We start from the raw sequence: 19,062 nt of genomic DNA, 5'->3' as shown, positions 1-19,062 counted from the left end.
CGTGCTTAAAAACTCCAATGTCAACTCATGGTATTGCGGTTCGTCGACACATATCATAGCCATAAACTTTGGGCCCAACAATTCCTCAATACGCCCTCTTTGACCAACCGCGTCTAACAAATCCCAATCAATCGTTTTAAAGGTTAAAAGATCCGAACTGGCGAGATCATTCATTTTAGTGTATTCTTGTGAACTTTCTTCAAACTTAAGCAACGAACTATCAATAAGTTTTGAAGATTTTCTTTTCGCCACGATTGACCCATCTTGGTATTCAAACACACGAGTTCTCGGCTCCATAAAAATCACCGGGTCCGGCTTGCCCTCGGTCGCAGAACCGGGCCTCCTTTTAGTTTTCCCGCCTCTTTCGACATCCTAAAAACAATTAAACAAGCAAACAAACATTGGGAGTAAGTAACTAAACTAATAAAATAAAACAAAATATTTTTTTGAATTTTCGGATTTTTTAAATTTTTTTATATTAAAAACTGAAAATAAAATAAATTCGGAATTCCGGGTTACAAAACATTTTAAACCAACTCATTTAAATGAAAATTGAGTACGCACGAGCGGTTTTATTTTTTAATAAAAAGCTAACGAAAAATCAAGATTTTAAGACTTTTACTAGTTTGCAAAAACCCGACAACATTCATACCGACTCAATATTCATCACCTCCTCCCGGCACTTTAATTGTCCCAATTAAACCCAAGTGCCAACAACCCAAAAATTGAGTCGAAAACGAGCGGGAAATCGAACTTTGGTAAAATATATATTGCATAAAAAATGTTTTTCATATCGTTTTTGACCACTAAAAACAACAAAGTCCAACTTCTCAAACTAATTCCAACACTAGATACACTCGGTGAACCCAAACCGACCGAACCGCAACCGCAAACTTAAATTTTTTAACGAGTTCCAAACCAACCAACCGCACCCAACAACTCAAATACTCTACCGAACCATACCGACCCGCACCCAAAAACGAGCTTAAACAACTTACTTGAACAAAACCCTACAACAAAGTAACCAAATTCAAAGCTAAAACTAACATTAAATTACACAAAAAATACAAAAATTACAAGAAATCATACCTTGAAGTGGTGTAAACCCGGATAAAACTTGCAAAAAAGTAAGAACTTATGTGTGTGCAAGTGAGAGGATTAGTGAAGATTAGGTTAAAATTGATGGTGTGTTATGATATTAAGATGATAGTAGGTTGATATTGAGGTTTAATTTGGCGAAAAGTGGTGAAGAATTGGTGGGGAAGATGATGAATTTTCATGGGTTAGGGTTAGAGGTGAAAGAGGGTTTTGAAAAAGTGATGAAAAAGTGGATATTTTGGTGTAAAAATGTTTTAAGAAACGATATGGGTTCAGCAACCTTGCCGCGCTGCGCGACCTTCTTCTCTATGGGCGTCGTGCTACGCGGCGCCTCTGCTTCTGAATTCTTCTTCTCTGCGTCGCGCGAAGGGATATGGGCACCCCGTCGCGCGGCGCGACTGGGGTGTTTAACAGAAAGTTTATTTCATTTTTGAAGTATTTTTTCGTTAGAAAAATCTTTAGAAAATTACCAACTCTTTGTTATGCCAATTTATGTTATTTTTACGTGTAAAACTTACCTGGCATCCTCTGAATTCTCGTAAAATCCTCTTGACATGACGGTGATGATTCCTTGAAATTACTCGATAACGCAACGAAACTACAAAAAACTAGTGTTAGCGACTCAAAGAAAATAAAGAAATTATACAAATTCTACACTTGAGTTTTCACTCAAGAACCCCGTTGATGATTTAATTCGATGGTTCGAGGGGAGTTTCCTCCACCTCGATTGAATCCTCCGGCCCTCCAAGATAATGCTTTAAACGATGGCCATTTACTCTCCACGACGTTCCATTGTCCGGATTCTCTAACTCCACCGCTCTATACGGGAATACTTCCTTCACTAAATAAGGTCTCGTCCACCTGGATCTCAACTTACCTGCAAATAACTTTAAACGAGAATTAAATAACAGTACTTTATCACCCTTTTTGAAGTCTTTACCTCCCTTTAAACATCGACCGTGCAACATTTTCGTCTTTTCCTTGATATCCATTGATTGAGAATATGCAGCATCACGAAGTTCCTCTAACTCATGAATTTGAAAATACCTCTTCCTAGCGGCCTCAGTAAGATCAACATTTACCGTCTTCAATGCCTAAAACGCCCGGTGCTCTATCTCAACGGGAAGATGACATGCTTTACCGTAATGAGCATAAACGGTGTAGTACCCAATGGTGTCTTGTACGCGGTTCTGAATGCCCATAGCGCGTCATCCAATTTCTCCGACCAATCTTTTCGACTTATTCCCACCGTCTTCTCCAAAATTCTCTTCACCCCTCTATTAGCATTTTCGACTTGACCATTCGTTTGAGGGTGGTAAGCGGTAGAGGTGTGATGAGTAACTCCATAACGAGCTAATGCCTTCTCCATGATGGAATTACAAAAATGAGTACCTCGATCACTAATAATCTCCTGTGGAGTCTCGAAACTTGTGTAAACAACTTTTTGAGGAACTTCACAACAACTCTAGCATCATTCGTGGTCAATGCTTGGGCTTCAACCCACTTAGAACATAATCTATCACCACTAAAATATTCTTGTGACCACCGGAAACGAGAAATGATCCCATAAAGTCGATGCCCCAAACATAAAAAAATTCAAGAGTTTGTATGAGATTTTGAGGCATCTCGTTTTTCGATGAAATATTTCCGGTGCGTTAACAAGCATCACACTTCTTAACAAATTCCACCGCATCTTTTACAACCGACGGACAATAAAAACCACTATCAAATACCTTATGAGCCGTGGCTTGCGCACCATGATGACCTCCAGTTAAGCCTTCACGAACATGTTTTAGAATATTCAACCCTTCTTCTTTCGACACACATCTTCTAAGAATCCGGTCACCACCAATCTTGAAAAGAAAAGGATCGTTCCAAACATACCGAGTAACATCCCGGAAAAACTTCTTCTTTTGTTGCGTAGTCATCCCTTTCAACACATGGCCGGTAGATAAATAATTAGCAAAATCGGTGAACCATGGAAAACCTTGCTTTTCGGCTGAAACAAAATCAATTGAATCATGTGGGAATCTATCACCAATCTCTTCCTCATGAATCTCTTCTCTCTTTGGATCTTCTAAACGGGAAAGACGATCCGCCGCAACATTCTCCGCCCCCTTCTCATCTTTAATCTCTATATCAAACTCGGAAAGTAAAAGAATCCACCGTATGAGACGGGGCTTCGCGTCTTTCTTGTGAAAGAGAAAACGCAAAGCTGCATGATCGGTAAAAACGGTGGTCTTTGAAAGCACAAGATAAGACCGGAACTTGTCAAATGCAAACACAACGGCTAAAATTTCCTTTTCGGTGGTGGTGTAGTTTTCTTGGGCATCATTCAACGTCTTGCTTGCATAATAAATAGGGTGAAAATGTTTCTCACGCCTTTGCCCCAAAACCGCTCCAACCGCATAATCGCTCGCATCGCACATGAGCTCAAAAGGTAAACATCAATTCGGTGACACGAGAATTGGAGCACTTACGAGTTGATCTTTCAAAAACTTTAATGCCTTCAAACACTCCTCATCGAACACAAAAGGGACATCTTTCTCTAATAATCGGGTCATCTGGCGGGTGATATTGGAAAAATCTTTTATAAATCGCCGGTAGAAACCCGCATGTCTAAGAAAACTCCTTATAGCTTTAACATTTGTTGGTGGAGGAAGCTTACTAATCGTGTCAATCTTCGCCCGATCCACCTCTATACCATCTCTTGAAATTTTATGACCCAACACTATCCCTTTGGTCACCATAAAATGACACTTTTCCTAATTCAACATCAACTTCGTCTCGATGCACCTCTTCAACATCCTCTCAAGATTACCCAAACAACGATCGAAAGAATTACCGTACACCAAAAAATCATCCATAAAAACCTCCATGGACGTCTCTATCATATCCTGAAAAATTGCTACCATACAACGCTGAAAGGTAGCCGAAGCATTACACAACCCAAACGGCATGCGACGATACGCATATGTACCATACGGACTCGTAAAAGTCGTCTTCTCTTGGTCTTCCGGTGCGATTGGATCTTAAAATAACCTGAAAAACCATCAAGAAAACAATAAAATTGCTGACCAGCGAGACGCTGCAACATTTGATCAATAAATAGCAACGGGAAGTGGTCCTTTCGAGTAGCATCATTGAACCTCCGGTAGTCAATACAAACCCGCCAATCGGTAACCGTACACGAAGGGATAAGTTGATTCTTTTCATTCATGACAACCGTCATCCCTCATTTCTTTGGAACAAATTGGGTCGGACTTACCCATGGAGAATCCGAAATCGGATAAATCACTCCGGCATCCAACAACTTAAGCACCTCTTTCTTGACAACCTCTTGCATATTCGGATTTAGACGCCTTTGAGGTTGAACCACCGGTTTATACTCATCTTCCATCAAAATCCGGTGGGTACAATAATCGGGGCTAATACCCGATTTGTGACACTCGTCAATTTCATGTTAACTCCGTTAATCCGAACTCCGTTAATTCAAACTTAAGATCACACGAACTGTAACGCATATCTCATTACATTTAAACTAGGGTTTAGATGACGCATGACAATCACTACACAAGTAGTCTTTCGGAATTTCACCGAAACACACACGAGTCGACTCAAACCGTTGGTGAACAAACGATAAGTAATTGATAGTTATGTGTTAATCTATGTGTTACTTGATATTTATATATATATAACACTAAATTCAAGAAGCAAAAGCCTAGTTTATGCTAGAAATTGATTAATTAGAAGTTCAGGGGGCTAAGTGTAACATAATTAATAATATAATAAAATTATTACACAACCCTAACTCCCTCCCTACCCCCTGTACGATCGTTTCCCCCCTCCATCTCTTCCTCTTGGCAGCCGTGAGCTACACACACACATACAATCTCTTTTCAAGCTTGTTTTGAAGGATTCAAGGTGCTAGATAGGTAATTAACATCTCATTTAATCATTCCATGTGTTTAATTAGGTCATTGAATGTGTTAATCAAAACCCTAAATTTTGAAAGTGATGATTTAAGATGAGTTAGGGTTTAATTATGTGTTTGTTGATGATTGCTAGTGAATTGATAACTAGTTATGTTGTTATTGATTGTTAATTACATGTTTCTTGAAATTGAACTTTGAAGTAAAACCCTAATTGTGTGTGTAAAGTAAAATTGAGATGCATGGTTGGTGAATTATGCATCTAGAGGGTTGTATGTATGAGTTATAGTTCATAGGTTAATGATATGTTGAGTTTTGATGAAAACTGATGTTGGACAGATTATTGAATTCATGTTTAAATGACTGTAACTCGATGTTAATTACATTTTATGAAGAAATTTTGATTCTATGATGTAGTAGGTCGAGTCTAGTTTCTAAAGAGTCTAAATTTGTAATTTTTGGACCTGTAAAAGTTAGTTTTTATTATTTTACAAATCTGTTGACCAAGTCTGATTCTGGAAGCCTGCTGGTAGTTTGTTTTGCGACTAAGATATCTCATAAACAACAAGACAAAATGAGTTGGTTCCACTTTTGGAAGTTAATATTTTGAGTTAGGAATCTAACCCAATTGGTCTTGCATTAATCGGATTTGTCATTTAATGGGAATAACAAATAACATTCTGTTGCGCATAATAATTATTGCTGTGTGTTTGCTGTGATGTTTTGATCATTGTGATAAAACCGTATTTGATAAAAATATAATAAAAATATTTTTTGAAACCTAACTCACGTGTGCTTCTGTGATGATTTTTGGTGATTTATTTAACATGTTAGGATTTATTAAATTGAGTAATCTTGTCGAGTGAAAATCTGCCTGGACAATTTAGCTGCTGAACTACTTGGATTAACATGAAAAGTGTATAACCGATCGATGTTTGCTATGTTTTGACTAAATTGCCCTTGTGGGGGATAATTGCTAGTAATGTACGATGTTAATACTCGACACTTAAGTAGTTGTTCACACATGTAACGTATCACCAACGTGTTTGTCGAGTCGCACTTATTTCACAAATGGAACACGAAACGCATCTCATGCATAAGTTGTATGTGTCGAGTCTAGGGACTCAGTTGTAGTTTAAATACTTAGAAAATCTCATTTTTGTTGTTAGAGCACTAGTGTGGATTTTCTGTGACGCACACCTCTCTCGGATTCTTTTTGATTTTCTTCGCAAACAGTGAGTTTCACGTCCCCTTTTTACTCTTTTTAAACGCTTTTATTTGGGGGAGATAACATACTCCAACGCCGTAGATTTTGTTTAGGCTTTATATATCACTTGTAAGGCTAAGTGGCAAACAAACCAACCAAAGTCCTTCATAACATCGAACTGGTTAATATTTGGATAATAGCGAGTCACTGTTGAGTAGTACTACTGGGTTTGACAAACCCCACCCAACTCTAAACTCGACTGTAGGTCGAGTGGGTGTAATCTTGGCTAACACATTACCATGGTCGTGGTTGACATGGTGGCAAGGCAATTGATAAACAGTCAGCTTCGGTGTTGAACACTTAGTAATACATGCTTGATAGGTTAGCTACCTATTGATATATAATTGACTTAACATTATCTGGTAACGCAAACGCAAACGCAAACATAAACACAAACGCAAACACTTTATTTATATAAACCTGTGAACTCACCAACCCTGTGTTGACACTTTTAGTATGTTATTCTCAGGTAGCCGAGGCAGGCACGCGGTATAGGAACATGCATTTCCTAAACACCATTGCTTGAAAACTTCTTTTAATTTTTATCTTAATAACTTGGGTTTTTAAGTCGTCCTGTGTGGCGCAAACTTTTTGGTTTACAATTTACGCTTCCGCATTTTATTTAAGACTTAATGTCTTGTTGGTTTGAAAACTTTAAACATGGTGTTTGATTATAACTAATTATTTCGATCCTGTTAGTTCACACCCTCTGACGGTAAAACTCCGTTAGTGGATTTTGAGGGTGTGACACGATTCAACACTACCACCGAACAATCCCCGCTAAGTGGAATAGACGAAACCTCTCCCAATCGATCTTTTCTCTTGAAGTCTTTCAAGAATTCCGCGTACTTTGGCATGTGTTGGAGGGCTTCGACAAACGGAAGATTAATCTTCAACTGTCGGAACATATCCAGAAAATGCCCGTATTCCCTCGTATACTTTTGATTCTTAAGACGAGCGGGATACGAAACATGAGCAATATTAATATCGGGTGGTGGCCGAAATTCAACCGGCTTTTTCTCAACTTGTGGCTCAATAATTGGTGTATTAACTTGCGACTTACCCGGAGCCTCCATATCAATCTCTTCATCCACCACTTCCTCTTCTTCAACTCCAACCCTTTCTTTAACAACCTCGGGACCCAAAACCCTTCCGCTACGAGTAGTAATTGCTTTCAGTTGAGCGGCCGGATTCGGCTGAGTAGAACCCGAAAACTGTCCTTGAGGAATTTCATCGAGACGAGGAGCAATATCACCAACAGACCTTTGAAGATCAAGCAAATAAGATTGTTGATTCTTGTAGAGAAAATCGTGTTCGGCGAACTTTTTCTATGTAACTTGATCTCTCTCCAAGATTTGCTTTATCATCTCCTCTAGACGTCCCATTAATCCATTAGAATCTTGCACATTATTTTGAATATTAGTACCATTGTTGTTATTATTATTATTGTATTGACCTTGTCCTTGATTATAAGAATTTTGGAAGCCGGATGGTGCGCCCGCGGAACGCCAGTTTAAGTTATTCTGATTTGGGTTCTTGTAGGTGTTCCAATTTTGATTGTTGTTGTTGTAATTGTTGGGAAACCTATTCTGACCAGCAACAAAATCGACCTGTTGATTCATCACCGGGCACTCCAACATGCCATGTCCACACCTACAAAACTCACACTTGTCCACCTTCGTCTTAAGTTCTTTCACCTCTCGGGTTAATGATTCCAAAGCAACAGCCACAGTAGTATCCAGAGTAACCTGGTGTACACCTCGAGAAGATGAGGATACACTGCTAACGGGAATTTAATTCCCGAGTTGTGGCCCTTTGGCGTAGTCTGATTGAGCGAAGCTTTCAAACATCTCGTTACTTTCGGTAGCATTCTTCATTTCCATTAAGTTACCTCCCGCAGATGTGTCAAAACGAACTTGGGTTTCGTTGTTTAGCCCATTGTAAAATTTTTCCACAAGAGCCCATAGTGTAAGACCATTCTGTGAACAACAGGCAAGCAAATTCTGAAAACGCTCCCAATCATGGCAATATTGTTCATCTGGTTCCATGTGAAACGAGTGAATTTGATCACGAAGAATAGCTGCTTTAGCCGGTGGAAAGTATCTCTTGATAAATGCAGAACGTAGTGCTTCCCAAGTGGCGAACGTGCTAGGCGACTGAGTGTCGAGCCAGAGAGCCGCTTTACCTGCAAGTGAAAACGGAAAAAGATGTAAGAAAATAACATCTTCGAAAGCACCTTGTAAATTAAAAGTTTTTAAAACGTGGTAGAGCCGGTTAATGTGTGCTGGTGCATCTTCATCATCACGTCCATGAAACTGATTAGTTTGAACGATATTGTTCATGACGTATGAAGGAGTTTTCCATGAGTTGGGATTGTTGATATCGGGGATGACAATGCATGATTGGTTTCCGGTTATGCCATCGAAGGCTTGAGCAGCAATTGTCCTATCGTCGGCCATTTGAACTTGACTTCTAGGACTTTCAGGTGGTGCACTGGGTGGTGACGATTTTGGTGTAGAACTAGCTTCTGACGGTTGTTTCTCTGCTAACGAGCTAACCTCAGTCTTCAACGGAGAAAATTCCAGATTTTCCAGCGGTGGTCCTTGCGAACGAAGATGTGGCATAAACTTGAAAAACGTAACAGACCAAGTAAGTAGACTAAAAATAAAAACTAAAACTAAAATAAACTAAAACTTAATTAGACTCCTACGACTCAAACGAAAATAAAAAAAATAGCACGTATGTAGCAAATAAGTCCAAGTAAAGCTAATAACGCAATCGCTAAGAGTACTCGACAACGGCGCCAAAAACTTGATGTGCTAAAAGTAGTCAAATAAAAATACGCTAAAGCTAGACACTAAGTAATACTCTAGACCCTTAAACTTAACTTAAAATACTAACCGGCAAGTGTACAGGTCGACTCTAGTACAGCTAAGTAAGTCCGGATATCGAACCCACGTAACTCTTTAAATTACGAAACTAGCAAATAAGACTCAATTACAAGGCACAACTATTTAATTAATAATATTTGAGGGGAATGTTTTTAAACTAATTAATAAAACTCTAAATAAATAATTAACTATTAATTAAAACTTACTAATGATTAACTAATGATTACTTAATTAAACTAATAATTAAATAATTAAAACAAACCATAATTAATAAAATAATAATAATAAAACATCATCATTACCTTAAAACTAATTAATTTAATATAAAACTTAAACCTAATTAACTTAACTAATATACAATTAAGAATGCTTAGATTAATTCAGATGATAAAAAAAACTACCCAGGCTAGAATCATTAAAGTTACGGTTATTAATTAAATGGAAAACTCAAATTATGGAACTGAGATCATGAAATAGAACCTTGACAGAAAACCCGAACAGGACCCTTGAACTTCAAGAAGACGCATATGGATTCTAACAAGTTTTAAGACTCACCAGTTTTATGAATTAAACTTCCTTACGGTTATTTAATAACTTATGTCTAAGTATCTTTATGACAAAATCCTACCTTACAGCGCGGAAATCAAAGATAGCAAAGCAGACTCAATTAACTTAATAGACTAAACTGACAATCAAACCTAGACGGACTCCTTACGAAGAACTAAATCTAGCAATCCTGACAAACAAAGATCTATCAATAGCCTATCACCTTACAGCTTTCTGGGCTAGCAGCTCACTTTTATCTGTTTAATTGATTTTATTGTTTCTATAATTTTAATCGATATCAATCACAAACTAGTCAATAACACACAATAAATGACCTAACAAAACCCTATCATATGAAACAATCAACAAGGGAAATGTGAAACAATAATTCCTAGTAAACAAAACCAAGCAATCATACGAATCAATTAAATCAAACTCAACAATTTACTTAGAACATAAAATCCATAACGAACACAATCCCAAATAAAATCAAACCGAACTAAGGTTCATCACGACCTAGGTAGTTTATGGAGTTTAGCCTAGCATCATAAAGTCTAAATCAAACAAAACAATTAAAACTGAAAACATGGTGAAAATATAAAGAACGGGAAATCATAGATGATAAAACTCCTATTCTTCAATCACGAACGTGTAACTCTTCACCGGCTGTTCTCGTGCCTTCAAAATCACCACAAGACTCGAAAATATGCTCTCAAGAACTCCAAATTCGTCTGGTGGCAGCAAGTTATTGTCAGGTTTAAGTTAAAGATGTTTAAATACCCAAAATAAGGCTCAACATGTAACAAAAACGAATTAAAAATTTCATCAGGCATCTCTAGGCGTCGCGCGACGGGAATGGGCTATGGGGTCGCGCGGCGCGGCGTGTCTTAATAAGGGGGCCGGTCAGACCGACCCGGTCTGACCGATTACCTGTTCAGTTTCTTCCTGGCGCGTTCCGGATCTTCGTTTTGGCTCTTTTTAACTCGTTTTTCGCCCTTTTCGATCATGATCAACTTCCGATGTCTACGAAACATAAAAATGGTAGTAGTATATAAATTTCGACTAAAAACTATTAAAATATTAAATAAAATATACACGGGGAACATAAACATTTAGCATTATATCACCATGCCATATGTAAGATGAAGAAGGCTCACTTATCTGCAAAATCAAGAAGGAATGAAGACCTAAGAGCATTCTCAATCAATTCTCCAAATTATGTGAGAGGATTCTCTGTTTTTTAGAGATGGTTAAAAGTAGTTGTAAGAGAAGGAGTGACAAAATGTTACCGTTCATGGCTAAATTTGAAGAAACACACTGTTCACCTCTATAGTTTTTAATATTTTTTTAAAGTAGTTGTATGTGAGGAGGGAGAAAATATAATGATAAAAGTATAAAAAAATATTATTTAATTGAAAATGAAAGAGAAAAGATGATGTTTTTAATATAAATATAGAAATGGAGATAGAAAATGGATTGAGAATGCTCTAATGGCCCTACTATATTATGTAATGACTAGGCTTGTTTAATTTGTGATGTATTTGATTTGTTTAAAAGGTTACAGCCCATTATAATAATATAGGATAAGGTTAAAATACAAAGGACAACAAAATGAGAATGATGAGAAGAAATTTAATTCATTGATTTTATATTTGAATGACATAGATAAATTTAAGAGGAAAAAATTGATGGAAGTGACATAAAGTTAACAACCCACTTTTTATTTGTCATTGTGTCTTTGTGCTCATCATTGTCTTTCTACTTATCATTGTGTTTTAGTAATTGTGTAATACTTACATTTGTGTTTTGTTCGGGATTGACATTTGGCATTCGCTTAATTTGAGAAAAAGAGTATTACGTTCATGTTATTGTGTAATATATAGTTTCCATTGTATTTTATGTTTCAGGTCATTGTATTATATGTATTCACCACTGTGTTATATGCATTCACCATTGTGTTTTATGTTTTAGGTTATTATGAATTGTATTCATCACTGTGTTTTATGTATTGAATAATTCGTTGTATTTTATTATTATATTTACATATTATTATACAACGATGTTATTAATATTTAAAAAATCACGATGATGATTTGAAAGACATAATGAAAAAAAAAGACACAATGACGTAATTTTTGTTTTAGCTTTTATATAACAAATTCATACTCATATTAAAGACAAAAATATGCTTGTTATTATGGTGATTTTTTATAAAAAAAATATATATTATATGAACAAGTTATAGAAGTTTTAATTAAAAGGGAGAATTAGCATGTGACTTGCATGTAGAGATAAAAAATATGTATTATTGCTTTTGTACAATTTTTTCTTTGTTCCCAAATTGACACATACCTATTAATTATGACTTCTTACACTTCTTATTTTTATCCACCTTTCTTGAATAAGTTTAAACTTAAATCTCTTATTTTTTTTGTAATCTATTTACCTAATATTAGTTTACGATATAATCCTTATTGGTTAATAGTTTAAGAAGTTTTATAGTTAATAGATTCTATGGTCAGGTTACTCTAAAAAGGGAAACACAAATGAAAAAGAATGAGAATGATTTGTTGTCACAAAAGAACCCCTTAAAAATAATTAAAAAATCATAACTCAAAATTTTTAAAAACTAAAACAAAAAGTAAACAAACAATAATGTTTCTCACGTCTTCCTCGTTCTGAAAAAAAAGACACATGTTGATGAATAAAATATCATTGTGTTTTTTGTTTAGTTTCTTCATTGATCGTGTCTTTTTTTTACCATTGTGTTTTTTTACTTGATGTCGTGTTAGATTACCCAACATTATGTTATATTTTGCGATATATTGTGTTTTTTCTTAATTTATCATTGAATTTTTTTTTTATTTTCGTTATTTTTCTCTGAACTCAAAAGACGAGGGAAACATTTTAGTTTTTTAAACTTTTTCGTTTTTTATTTATGTTTTGAGTTTTGATCTTTTTAATTATTTTTTAAGGATTTTTTATGGACACAAATTATTATCAAAATTCTCGTTTTTGTTTCCTTTTGTATTTAACTTTTTGGTTTTTTTTTTCTTATAAAATGTTACGAGCACATACTAGATGGCCTTCTAAAAATATGAAAAAATAAATATTTTTTTTTCACACATACTAGATGAACTTTTTAAAAAAAGAAAAAAAATGTTTTTGGCAAACCCATTTTAAATTATATGGATATATATGGCTTTACAGTTGAGGTTATGAATAACAAATTTAGCAAGTAACATGACAATTTCCATTACTTTTTTGTAAAATCTTTTTGTTTATCTAGTGAACTAGTGATTTGATCATTCACTTGGTTAGTGAATTGGTGATGCTTCATAGGTCAATCGAAAACGAATGAAAGCATGGCCGTTGTATATATATTTTTGCATTGCGCTTCAATACAACTTATCTGTCTCAGCTACACACGTTAATATCATTGGCACACACGTCCTTCGGTTATAAATTTATTTAATTGTATGAAGTGATAAGTGCAATAATTTAACTTAATTGCTTATACAAACTTTTACAAAAATACGTACTATAAAATGTCATATTACATGTTATTGTCTAACTAGCAGTAAAATTATACAAACCTTTTATAGCAAGCACATATACCACCTAATCTTTAAGCTTATCGAGGAACTACATCGGATATCGAAACATCATTAACAGAATATTTGGATGGTGTTGGTTTTGATATTGTATGATCTTCTGAATGAGTGGTGCATGTTGAGAATGAATTAAACCCGTTATTAGTGTTACTATTCACGAAGAATGCAGGCTCTGACGGTATTGGAATGAGAGAGAGTTGCTATTAAGCATTAGAACAACCGATGACATTGTTGGTCTATCACTAACATTTTCTTGAACACATAATAATCCAATGTGCATGCTTTTATTGATGTCGTCTAGTGAACCCAATCCTGCCTTCAATATGCATGGGATCTATTATATCTGTGATTGTCCCATTCTGCCAACCTTTCCATACCTAAAAAAAAATTCAACTTTGATTTTCATAATAGTAATTTGTAGCACGGAAAAAACCATCTAAATAATACTAATTTATACTAAAAAAAGTATGAGTGTATGATTAAGTTGTCTACTAGAGTTTACTTGGAGTGTGCGTAGTGGGAAGAAATTTAGGGGCGATGGGGGCTACAAAATGGAGAAACACGCCCCTCCCCTCGGCGATAATAGTGGTGGGTGGGTGGTGGTGGTGGTGGTGGTGTTGGGGGGGGGGGGTGGGAGTGTTATGTGTCGATTGCTTGTTTTATTATTATTATTATTATTATTATTATTATTATTATATAGTTGTGTGTGATACACACACACGGGGCTACAACACTATTACACCCTTAAAACAAAAACTTATTCGTTGTCGACTGAGTGTCACATTGCACAAATCGTTCTATTTTGTAGCCCCTCCACTACACATAGTCTTAATAGTGATATGGTGGATACTTACAAAGCCGAGAAGATATTCTTCCGTCTCTCCATTTTGAAAACATTGGTTCTTTTGTCCTGTTATCATCTCCAACACCAACACTCCAAAACTGAAGACATCTGATTTTACGGAAAAATTGCCATGCATGACATATTCTGGTGCCATATAACCGCTACACGAGAAAGTTGATCACAACAAAGTGTCAGCGCATGCCTTATACGAAAATAAAACAAAGGAAATTATGAGAACAACCATTTTGACTAAACATATAACCAAAATAGTCAGTGACTTTTCTTTTTCTTTTCTAGTTTTTTGTTTATCGACATGACCATTACAGGTAATTACATCCAACCAAAATACGCCACATGAGGTTACGTTAATAGCACATATCCTGGCGAGTTTTGCGTCGAGCGTGGCACATATCTTTGTGTTATTGGCTGTCAGTCTAATTTACGCATAAGCAGTAGAATTTTGTGTCAATGTCTAGTTGGTGCAAAAGTAGCCAAGTCTTGCGAATAAAATGGTCCATGTGTCTAGTATTGACGAGGTTTTCTTTTAATTAAAATTTTATAACAGTCAAATTGATAAACTTTAAATTGTCTAACTATTTGGGTATATAACCAGTCAAAATGACTATTCAAGTGATTTAACAAATTAAGTTTCCGTGAGTCTGAATATTTAATTTGAAGGAAGAAAGTGTACTTACTAAGTTCCAACAATTCTACTTGCTTGACCTTGTGTTTCCTCTTGATTAAACAATCTTGCCATTCCAAAATTTGCAATCTTAGGGTTCATTTCTATATCTAACAAAACATTACTAGCTTTCATATCACGATGAATTATCATTAGACGAGAGTCCTCATGGAGGTAGAGAAGTCCCTTTGCAACGCCTTTGATGATCTTGTATCGTTTTTGCCAATCCAGAAGTGAATGTTTAGTCGAGTCTACAACCACCATCAATTAAGAAGTATATACGTATCAATTTCAATATTCAGTACAACAAAAACATTATTTGGTACCTCAAAAATGTTGATAAGTTTAGTGAGAACTTACCAAAAGATAAATTGATCAAGACTTCCATTTGGCAAAAACTCATAGATGAGAAGTCGTTCACTTCCTTCTAAGCTAAAACCAAGCAACCTAACCAAATTACGATGTTGAAGTTTCGCAACCAACAAAACCTCATTCTTGAATTCCACTTCACCCTGCCCGGAATCTTTTGATAACCTTTTTACTGCTATTTCACGCCCGTCTCCAAGCATACCTGATGTGTTCTAAAATATACATATTATTATATAAATATTTCATACATTTTTAAATACTTTTGAGCCAGATTTTTATCGAATACTATTCTTAGTTGATTCATATATGGCTTTTAAGATTTTAAGAAATAATGGGCTAAATTGCAACATTTTCTTTTTACTATATAAATGAAGCTTCATACATGTTTTTATACCTGTCGATTGTTTATTTAAAGCATGCCTACACAATTACCTAAATCTCAAGTCATGTGTAATTATATAATATTATTATATTAGTTTTATTTGAAAAAAAAACAAATTCAACACAAGTTGTAGTGCTCACGTGAAATAATAATAATAATAATATGTAAACCTACGTTTATGAAAATTGCAAGAAAGAATATATTATAATAATATAAATTTAAATTGGAGTTACATGATTTTGTGAAGACTAAATTAATTTATATAGTGGCAGCTAAAAGAACAAATGAAGACATGGATTATGGAGCACTGATTGGAGCCAGAGAGCATGTGCATCATAGTAAATCTTGGGCTTTAAAGTAAATAAACGAATTAAGTGTTTTCATTGGGCTAGATCTTTTGGGCCAATTATGACACAATAGGGCTGCAATGAGAGGGAGTCGGTTCTGTTAACTTAGAACCCTACAAACGAATATAAAAAGAAGGTAGGAAGGGAACAAAAACGATTATTCATTATTAAGTGGACGACAGATTGTGGACGGCGAATAGAGGGGGTTTTTGGCAGACGAAAGTCAGAGGGGGCACCCCTGCTTGGGGCGATTGTGTTCGGGAGCTAGACAAGAATTGAAGAAGCAAGCTAGCAGGTCTTATTTATTATATTATTCGATGAATCGTATTATTTGTTATATCTTTGTTTCATCGAATATTATTATGATTGGCTAAACTTTTATACTGCCTGGGTTTGGATGAATACTTTTAGACTCGTTTTATTTTCAGTCTTGGATTATTTACTGATTGGTTCATGTTTTGGTAAAGTTTTTATTTTATTTGGTTGTGATGCATATGCGTATTTGGTAATAATTTATAATTAATTTATTGTTCCATATGCGTCTTTGTGAACGTCTTTCATGTATGGATGCATATTAGGTTGCTTACTGTGTGTTTGTAACTAGTTTATGGTTTATTGTTAACGTATTCCATAGAAGCGGTAATTGAGAATTTAGAGATATCTTATATTCTGTCACTTGAGAGACCGGGAGGTAATTAAGTGTCGCTTGTTTTGGTCTTTTGCGGGTTTTGGTAGTGATTGCACGGGAGTGAGTTACCCTAGATTCCTTTAGATTCTTACAGATCCGAATTATAACAGAATTTAATAAGAATACCTCTTTACGCCTTAGGGTGTTTTGTGATTAGAGAGACCGGGAGGTGATTTAATCTTTGGGTACCTTAGCATAGTTAGGTAAGGTGAGACCGGGAGGAGATCCGAACCATTAAACCGTTGAGCTTACATGATATTTAAGGTTTTTAGGTATTGTTGGTGAGACCGGGAGGAGATCTAGCTTACTATAGTTATTCCTTAAATTTCATATTTTTAGAATACGATAACGATCATAAATCCAATTCCGAAAGTTTACGAGTTTACTAGTAGAATTCCTTACCTAGGTAGTTGTTTCCCCTATTTGAGTTCTAGTTCTATTTTTCCGTGTCATTTTTAGAGTAACTATTATTTATTTTATATTATTTAATGTTTAATAATAAAAAAAATACAAAAATCAATAAAAATCAATTTATTTAAGTTATTAGTCAGAGTCTAGTTTAGGTGTCGCTAGTGTCCTTTGGGTTCGATATCCGAACTTCATTAGGCTTTACTACAGTCGATAGGTACACTTGCCTGTCTAGTGGTCTAGCATTAGGAGAGTCTAGATTTATAAATTTAAAACTAGAGTGTCTAGATTAGTTTAGTTTTATTAATAGACCGTTTTGCACGTCAATACCCTAAATCACATAGAATATATAGTGTATTAAACGACTACCTAATATCAAGATCCTCACTTTGGCACATAACTACCAACAATATCAATTTGTGTATACCTTGTAAACAGCTCCAAATCCACATTGTCCGAGTTTATTATATTCGGAGAAATTATTTGTTGTTGTTCTCACTACATTAAAGTTGTATAAAAAAGATTCAACGTTGCCAACATCCGTGGTTTCATCTGTGTGTAAGAGAGAGTAGTTACTAAGAATGGCATAAATCTACTCGTCACTAACTTATAATGCAAGATCTTACTCTCAGTAATTGTTGGTGGAATAAGCTTTTGTTCTTTCTTCCTCCTCATTCTTAAGAAGATATAAATTAAAGCAATTATTATGACACTGATTGTCATAAATAACAGTTACTATTATCACTAATCGTGTCACATTCGAACTTTTAGCTGCAAAATGGGGTAAAACGTTCTCAGATATTTCTTGTTTTAATGTTAAGTCTAAATCTAAATAACAAAACAATAACGATAGTAAATCACCTATTCACTTGTCAAATAAACCTTATTCTTAAAACAAATTAAAGGTTATAACTTTGTGTGTACAAGCATATACAGTAAAATGTTATGTGGGCATAACATACGGTCCACTTTGTCAAATCAAAGTTTAGAAGTGTTTTGAGGACATTATATATATAATAAAAGAGTTTGGTGCCGCTAGACTTTTTGTATATGTAGTAATGGTTTTGATAGTTTGCATATTCATTAGTGTTGGTGAGATGGCTTTGTTGGTGAGGAAAAGTCTTTGTTCAGGTTTGCAATCAGGGTTCAAATCTCACTTGGCACTAAATGTTGATTTCTTTTTCTTAATTGCCTTATCTATGTTTTTTGCATATGGTAGATTACTTTGGCATGCTGCGAATGATGTTATTTTTTTCAATTGTGTTAGGCTTTCTAAAACATATATGGTGGAACAAATAAATGGAGGATCAATCAGGGTTCAAATCTCACTTGGCACTAAATGTTGATTTCTTTTTCTTAATTGCCTTATCTATGTTTTTTGCATATGGTAGATTACTTTGGCATGCTGCGAATGATGTTATTTTTTTCAATTGTGTTAGGCTTTCTAAAACATATATGGTGGAACAAATAAATGGAGGATTGAGCTTCTCAATGAAACATAATATAACTAAGTGATTGCTTAATCTTTTAGGTGTGATTTCTTATGTATATTTACGTATATGTGGTGATCTACGTATATGTGGTGATCTTTTGATTGTGGCTCTATTAGCTTTTTTGTCTTAAGATTGTGTTTGGAGGATTTTAATAAAATTAGCCGCTAAAAAGACAAATCAATAAAAACATTTTTTTCAGATTGAGCAACTATGCTTTTGTTTTCCTTAAATGTCTTGCTATTAGTCTTTCAATATTAATTTTGGTGTGGCTCGGATAGTTGTGTTGTTAAGTGAAACCGGTCGAATTTGGGTACAATCACCGTATTTTATTTCAATATTGGTACAGTAACGAAAACTGATCGGATACAAATTTTATTTTTGTTTCTTAGTTCCGAAATCGTAATGAACGTGACGGATATCGAGCAAATTTGTATAGACTCGTCACCTCAACGCCCGAAATCGACAACGCTTGGGTTTTACCAAAGCCAGAGTTTAATTGAC

At 35.1% G+C, this 19,062-nt stretch overlaps 1 pseudogene across 1 annotated transcript; it reads right to left on the bottom strand.

The window, feature by feature from the left end:
• Window positions 1–13,364: 13,364 nt before the first annotated feature.
• LOC143532468 (cysteine-rich receptor-like protein kinase 44) lies at window positions 13,365–18,016 on the bottom strand (annotated as a pseudogene). Its single transcript, XR_013135177.1, has 5 exons — window positions 17,695–18,016; window positions 17,399–17,620; window positions 14,888–15,445; window positions 14,203–14,353; window positions 13,365–13,725 (listed from the first exon to the last, which is right to left on the bottom strand). The product of XR_013135177.1 is annotated as a cysteine-rich receptor-like protein kinase 44 (transcript).
• Between the last annotated feature and the right edge of the window lie 1,046 nt (window positions 18,017–19,062).

Source organism: Bidens hawaiensis, unplaced genomic scaffold, assembly GCF_021521415.1.
Source record: "Bidens hawaiensis isolate Kalapana, Puna unplaced genomic scaffold, B.hawaiensis_p1.1 tig00009447_1, whole genome shotgun sequence".
NCBI classification, from domain to species: domain Eukaryota; kingdom Viridiplantae; phylum Streptophyta; class Magnoliopsida; order Asterales; family Asteraceae; genus Bidens; species Bidens hawaiensis.
This window is presented reverse-complemented; position numbering and strand designations above follow the sequence as displayed.